This window comes from Xiphophorus maculatus, chromosome 8 (genome assembly GCF_002775205.1).
Source record: "Xiphophorus maculatus strain JP 163 A chromosome 8, X_maculatus-5.0-male, whole genome shotgun sequence".
Taxonomy (NCBI): domain Eukaryota; kingdom Metazoa; phylum Chordata; class Actinopteri; order Cyprinodontiformes; family Poeciliidae; genus Xiphophorus; species Xiphophorus maculatus.
The window spans coordinates 25,495,223-25,502,758 of record NC_036450.1 but is presented as its reverse complement, the minus strand read 5'-3'; positions in this window follow the sequence as shown (position 1 = coordinate 25,502,758).

The window sequence follows — 7,536 nt, the reverse complement described above, 5'->3', positions numbered from 1 at the left end:
TGCATTGAATTGGGTGACTGTGGTTACAAAGTGACAGTTTAGGGCAAAGTGGTAGATAAGCAGTAAACTGTTGATGCATCAACTTAATAATTTCATATGGGTTTGCACAGCTCTATTTTATCATCTGGACTCTGGACATCTTCTTTGGTTTAACTGGTAGATTAAGATAAGGTTGCAATATCAACAGGCTAAGCGGACAGGATAAGTGTGATTATAATTTATTTTAAAGTGAATAATTGCTCAGGCTGCGACAGACTGGCGACCTGTCCAGGGTGACCCCGCCTTTTGCCCGGAACGTTAGCTGGAGGTAGGCACTGGCGCCTCCTGACCCCACTAGGGACAAGGGTGTTAGAAAATGGATGGATGGATGGATAATTGCTCAGGATGAGGTTGAATAAAGTCCCTGCCTTTGGGCTCTTTGGAACCATGCACTCATAAAACGATAATGTTTCTGATTTGAACAGTGCTGCAGCTAAAAAAGCAAGCACATGACAACAAATGCACAGTTTTTCTAAAACAATTTTGATTCTCCTGCGACCCAAGATCCCAACAGCAACGTTCAAGGTTCTTTGAAAGAGGATGTGTCATTTCATGTTGCAGCGCCACCATTTTGAGACCGTCAGCGGTTAACCACATATAATCTACAAACATCACGGCTCCAGTCAAACTGAAGATCACTTGAAAAACTGCAGAAGGAATGACGTCTGAGTTGCACTTTGTGGGTTACAGCCACAAAAACATCAATAAGTCCAGAAGACCTATTGGAAGATCAAAGAGATTTATTGATGGAGTTGATAATATCACGTAGAAGTTTTTGCCCCCAGCCATCACCCGTTTGAGTAGATTTACATGACATTTAAAGTTTGTCTGTTCCCATTTCAGCTCACTCTCTGCCCATTCATTAGAGGAGGGCTCTTCCATTCCACTACAGGCTGAAGTTCTGCTGCTGCTGTGTCCTGGTGCTGTCACAGTTCATTGACTCGTTACAAACTGCTATCTACTATCAGCTCAGGGTACTCTACAAATATATAAAACATTTACTTGCTTATGTTGGAATCATAATCACAGCAGATTGTAATCTGTCTTGTTGCTGAGGTAAGCTAAACATCAACACTTAGGTTGGTATAGATCAGACCAGCCTGGTTTTGTTTTTAATGTAAACCTTGCTTAACCCTCTGATGCATGACATATTGAGATACAGTCTTCCATGATTGGGTCTTTTTGGACCCGTGTTTAAATCGATGTGTTTTTATGCTACTTTTGTCATGTTGATTCAAAATAATGTTTAGTATGATACTTTCTGCTGTGTTTTATTTCACACAAGTATTATTTCATGTTTGAAATATTTTCATTTTTCACTTTTTTAAGCATTTTTAGAAGAAATTGTAGAACATTTGTGACGATTTGTAGAATATTTTTAAAACGAAATGACAACAACAGCAATTTTACAACAGCAATGTTGGAACAATGTCAGCGTCCATTATGTGTGTGTGGGCAGGGGGAGGAGGGAGGAGGTGATAGAAAGAGCACGTTTCTTGAAACTAGCTAGCTAACCAAGCTAGCTAACATTGCCGTCTGTATTCTATTGCGCTGTGTGTATCATGCATGTGCATCCATCCATCCATCCATCCATCCATCCATCCATCCATCCATCCATCCATCCATTCATCTTCTTCTGTTTATCCGGGGTCAGGTTGTGGGGTAGCAGCCTAAGAAGGGAACAGTTTGCTCTCCCCAGCCACTTGTTCCTGCTCCTCTGGAGGAATCCCAAGGCGTTCCTAGGCTAGCTGAGAAACATAGTCCCTCCAGTGTGTCTTGGGTCTTCCTCTGGGCCTCCTCCCGGTGGGACGTGCCCGGAACATCTCACCAGAGAGGCATCCTGACCAGATGCCCGAGCCACCTCAACTGGCTCCTCTCGACATGAAGGAGCAGCGGCTCTACTCTGATTCCCTCTCAGATGACTGAGTTTCTTTCTCTAAGGGAGAAAAAAACTAACACTAATTTCGGCCGCTTGTATCCGTGACCTCGTTCTTTCGGACATGACCCAAAGCTCATGATCATAGATGAGGGTGGGAACTTAGACCAGTAAATCAAGAGCTTCGCCTTTTGGCTCAGCTCTCTCTTCACCTCGACAGACTGGTACAGCGCCGCTTTACTGCAGACGTTGTGCCAATCTGTCTGCCGATTTCCCGCTCCACTTGGGGCAGAACATCCTCCCCAACCCGGAGAAGGAACTCTATTCTTTTTCAGCTCACTTATTTATGCATTTATTTATATAGCTATGATTTTTTTATTTTATTTATTGAGATAATAAAAGAAAGAACCTTGAACACATGGATCAACAGGTTTTGCATGTCATTCAACACATTTTCTCTTTTGATTTTCTCATCCAGGGTATCAAACACACACAGAGACACACAGACACACACACACACACACACACACACACACACACACACACACACGCACGCACACACCCACACACACAAATAATACACATGCACAATAAAGTATAGGCAGTAATGTCAGCTAGCTTTGTTAAATAACTAGTGTTAGCTAACTTCAAAGAGGGCTAATAGGTTGATTTGTGCTGTCACAGCACTAATGATCGATACACACACACACACACACCCCTTCGTGAGGTAAAAATAAAGATAATAATTATATGTAAAAGTTCTTGCTGTGTAAAATATCATTATTCAGGGGTGAGATTTAGGACTCAGTGTGTATGGTTCACAAAAAAATGTTTTCCAGCTCAACATAACTTTGATCCAAGCATAAATTGAACATTATTAGTTATTTCAGGTCCTGAGCCCAATAGAGTGCCAGTGTGTTGGTGCTGAATTCAGATAGGGAACGTTATCAAACCAAAGCTGTTTTCTTCTGTTAATTCTTATCCTCGCTGCAAACATTTAGCTGAAGACCTTTTTGTTGTAATGTATTTGCAAAAAAATACAGTATAGAGATAGAGTACAGAGGTCAAAGATCAGATTCTCCTCAACCTCCAGGAAGAGATCTGAACTGTAACATGATTTGAAGTATCTGAACCTGAGTTTCACCTCACAATGTGTCTGTTAGCACCCAAATACTCAGTCTGTAACACAGCAGTAATTAAACACGCCTTTTCTCCGATGCACACCACAGGCGGCTGCAGCACGAACATGTGAAATGCACTCAGAGGAGCAGGGAAAGGTGAGCATGCAGGGCTTTGGTCCATCGGTACAGCAGCCGACTAAAAACAGTAAGCATTGAGGAAAAGAATCATCCTGAGAAACAATACTGCTCACATTTTTGTTTTTACCTAAAAGATGTGCAAAACTGGGACTTTTTTTAATGTATTTTTTTCTCATTTTGGCACATTTAAGTCTTGCGTGCGACACACCTCTTACTGTGAGCCATTTGTGCATGGCTTCAAGTCTCTGAATACAGATTTTATACAAAGGATAAAATCTGTCCAAATGGAATGTAAAATGTTCAAAGCTGAGAATCGCCTGCTGATTCTCAGAATCAACTACAATTGAACTTCAATCTGTTTTCAAGGAAGAGGGCCATCTTCCTGTTTTGTTCAGTCTCTCAGATGGCAGATCCATCATCCAATGTTTCTGGAACTACATCTGAGGAAGTTAACCACACCTCCTTTAACTTTGATAGTATAGTTGCAAATTGCTGTTCACTTATATCTTACCACTCTTGAGCACTTCCTTTTTCCTTTCAAAAACAAGCTACAGCTTTCCACAAAGCTTTTTAGACAAAGAATATGCCGATTCTAATTTGGTGGTGCCAACTGCAGACGCTACACTGTAACACGTTTTTTACTCATTGGACATTTTGCGACATCATCTTGTCACATGCAGTTGTTGTTTTACATGGATTTGGAATAGCTCCATTGAAGTGTCTCTATTTGGCTGTTTTCCTTAGACTTAGACTTAGACTTAGACTTAGACTTAGACTGACTTTATTGTCATTTTGCATGCACAGGGTGAATACAGAACGAAATTTCGTTGCATACGGCTCAGGACAATGTTTTGAGCTTCCAATGTTGTGAGGTTACTCCAGAATAAAATAAAATACAGTATAGAATATGAATATAAAGATAAATATAGAATATAAAGTGCAGTAATGACAGTAAAATATAAGTTATTTAGCTCTGTACATGTGCAAGGTATAAAGTGGAGACCAGATTTTAAGTGCAGTCCAGTTAAGAGTTCAGCAGTCTGATGGCAAGTGGGAAAAAGCTGTTTCGGAACCATTCCGAAACAGCACCGGACCTACACCGGATGCTGCGGAACCTCTTTCCAGAGGGCAGCAGGGCTGTTTTCCTGTTATTATAACCTGTGGCTCACAAATGTGCACACTACTGTAAAATGCTTTGTGTTTGTAATGTAAAAATATGAAAACAATTGCGTCAAAATTTTTATCACATTTAAGGTAACTTATGATTAATTCAACACAACTAAAAAGCAAAATAAGCATTTTTTAAGGGGGCAAATTGAAGATAAAACCTGAAACAATCTGGTTCTCCAAGTAACTGGGGTGTATTCACAATTATCAGCAAAATTCAAAAGTGTTAAGTACGGATTTAAAGCATCTCTGATTAACCCCATACAATGTTCAGCTGTTCCAGTAGGCTTTAATGGACGTGTTTTTATCACATCTCACTGTAAAAGCCTGCACTCTGCAGAGAACATCCTAAATATGAGAGGGCATAATGACCAAATCGGATACAGTAAATCCAGAGAGGAGAGGTACACGAGAATACTCATGTCATTAGGACAAGCCGTAGAATGGTGAAGATGGTCATAATCTAATAGGGAAAACATGTCCTGATACTGGCATTGTTGGGAAGTAGGTTTCCGTCCAACAAGGAAGAATGGACAAGTAGTTAACCAGTGCAGGGGCGTTAGCAGCATTAAAGGAGCATCTGGAACTTCTGCCAAGTGCTGCCCACACTAGCCATTGAATTCTTACGTAATTGCACTTCATTATAATTAATAATAATTACACTTCACTGCCTGCTTCATCTGGGCTTTGTCGAATTGAACTCGATTCCTCCAGTAGAATTTCAACTGGAACAAACGGCGAACAGAAGGCGAAGTTGTGAACGATGTGCAGTTTTAAAATTCTGTAAGCAGTTTTAGCAATGCGAAGGAAGTGAGAAAAACTTTCAAACCAGACAAATTTTCCACCAAAATTTGAAAGGATGTAGCCAGTTCTGCACTCGTGAAGTGTTGATTTTTTGCTGCTATGTTATGACGCTAGGCAGCTAACGTTTTACCTGTTGTGGTTTGTAAAAGTAAGCCCCAAAGTTCTTCTTGAATTGTAGATTCACAGTTTATTCAACTAAGGTACAAGCAGGACCTTAGATCAGTACGACATCAGCTTAATATTTGTACTTTATGTAAAATCAATACATCTGTAAAGCCTCCTTAGGCAATGGTTTTGTGTTGCAGCAGAAAGACTTGTGGTTCGCCTGATTTCATGCAATTCCAAGTTTGGTTTGTTACACTATTCAAAGACAAGAGCTTGGTAGTCATATTTCCTGTGAAATATTTTTTTTATAAAGAGGAAACATGACAGACTCTTTAGCCCCAGGAAATAAAATATATTTTTTAAAAACTGGAACTATTTGACATTCACTGCCATAATTTCTTTAGTCTTGGTTTCCATGCATCTGAATGAAGAGACTCTCTCCTTTTTATTGTTCACATGATCGAATAACATAATTTTTTTTTTAAAAGGGCATAATCTCTCAGACCAGGCAGCCACCACAGCTGCTCATCTGACTGCTCTGTGAAATCTGTCCTCAAATGTATTCAGCTGTCAAAAGCAGTAATTGTATTCATGCGTGTTCAAAAATGGAACTTGAGACTTTTCCCTCACACACTTTCCTTCCTAACTGCTGATATGTCATTTGGAGAAATAAGGAAGTTTAAAAAAAATAATTACATCTCCAAAAGTTTCCTCCAAAACACAAATTACTGCAGGTAAATCTCTGATTAAGCACACTGTAAAGTGTAACATTGTATTTAATTGAAAAAACATGAAGAGGTGTGCTAACACTTTATCACTCTTTTTAACCTAAAGAACTTTTGAGTGTATTGTGAGGTTACCATATTGACTTTAATCAAATAAATTAAATGGCTTTAACTTGTTTTCATTTCACATAGTTGAGGTTAAAACTTTTAAAATCTGTTTAGTTCATTTGAATTAATGTGACACTGGGGATTGGCCAGCAAGATATCCAACAATGCATTGTGCCACCTGCAGCAGGAAAAGGCGAAGTTCAGTGTTTTCACATTTTGAAACAGTTAGGGCACCAAAACTGCTCCAGGCCATTGGCTCTTATTCTTCTAAATCCAACCCTGACTGTAAACCATAATTTTCCTAATTTAAAAAAAAAAGAACCTAAAAATTATCACTGCGTGTAATAATGTATATATTATGAGTTTCTCTTTTTAAACTGAGTTACTGGGATAATTAAACTTTTGATGCTAATTTACTGTGGTGCTCCTGTATGTGCCAGGCGTGAATGTAAACAAACTGAGTCAGGATAAAAAATAAACCTCAACCTCAGCTTAAAGCTGTTTCTGCTGAACACGTTGGTCAGTCATCTTCACTTCATCATGGGACTAGAGTTCCTCTTTTTTAATGCCAATGAAATCAGCCCCATTATGGTCTTAAAAACTGTAATAGTCATAATTTAGTGAAACCATCTGCAGATTTTTTGTTACAGCTGTTTGTCAAACAAATCAAACAGAAACTGATATAAAGTTTCTTTATCTCAAGCAATGTTTTTATTTTAAGTCAGGTAGGGATGGGCATAGATACAGTTTGTACACTAGAATCGGTTCGTGTGGCATCCATGCTGTTAAAGGAGACGTTTCGGCTATGGAGGAATTTCACACAACCTGTTCATTTCTGAGGAGAAGGTGGAATCGCTGCAGCAAGAATATCACAAGGTGCATTAGGAGATTTTTAAGACATGTTGGCTCTTCTGCAGTAACAACTGAAGTAATTTTTTCTTGCATCCTGTGAATACAGAAAGGAATTTAAGCTTTATTTCAGAGTTCAAACGCACACACGGTTAATGAGATAATGTAATAATGTAATGTGTCTAGCAGAGGGCAGAGTTCACTCACTATTTTAGACTCCAGAATCTGTTTTCTTGTTCACAAAATCAATTAAACATTAATGCATGGTGCTACTTTTATTGTATCATTGCGAACCTTTTGATGAGTGCATGACAGACATGGGCTGGTGCAAGAAAACAAAAAGTTAGCATACTACATTTTCAGTGTATTTACAAAAAAAATGAAGTTAAAATTTAAATTGTTTGAAACAAAATAAGCAACAATCATTCCTACTACTGCTGCTAAAGTAATAGTTTATTTATTATCGCATATTAAATAACGGAGAAAAAAACGTTTCTCATGATTGATTTGTAAAAGCAAATAAATCACTTGCTTTTTTTAAAGATACCTTTAAAAAAGTTTTTAAAAAATTAAAAAGTACCTTTTTTAAAGGTACTTTAAACAG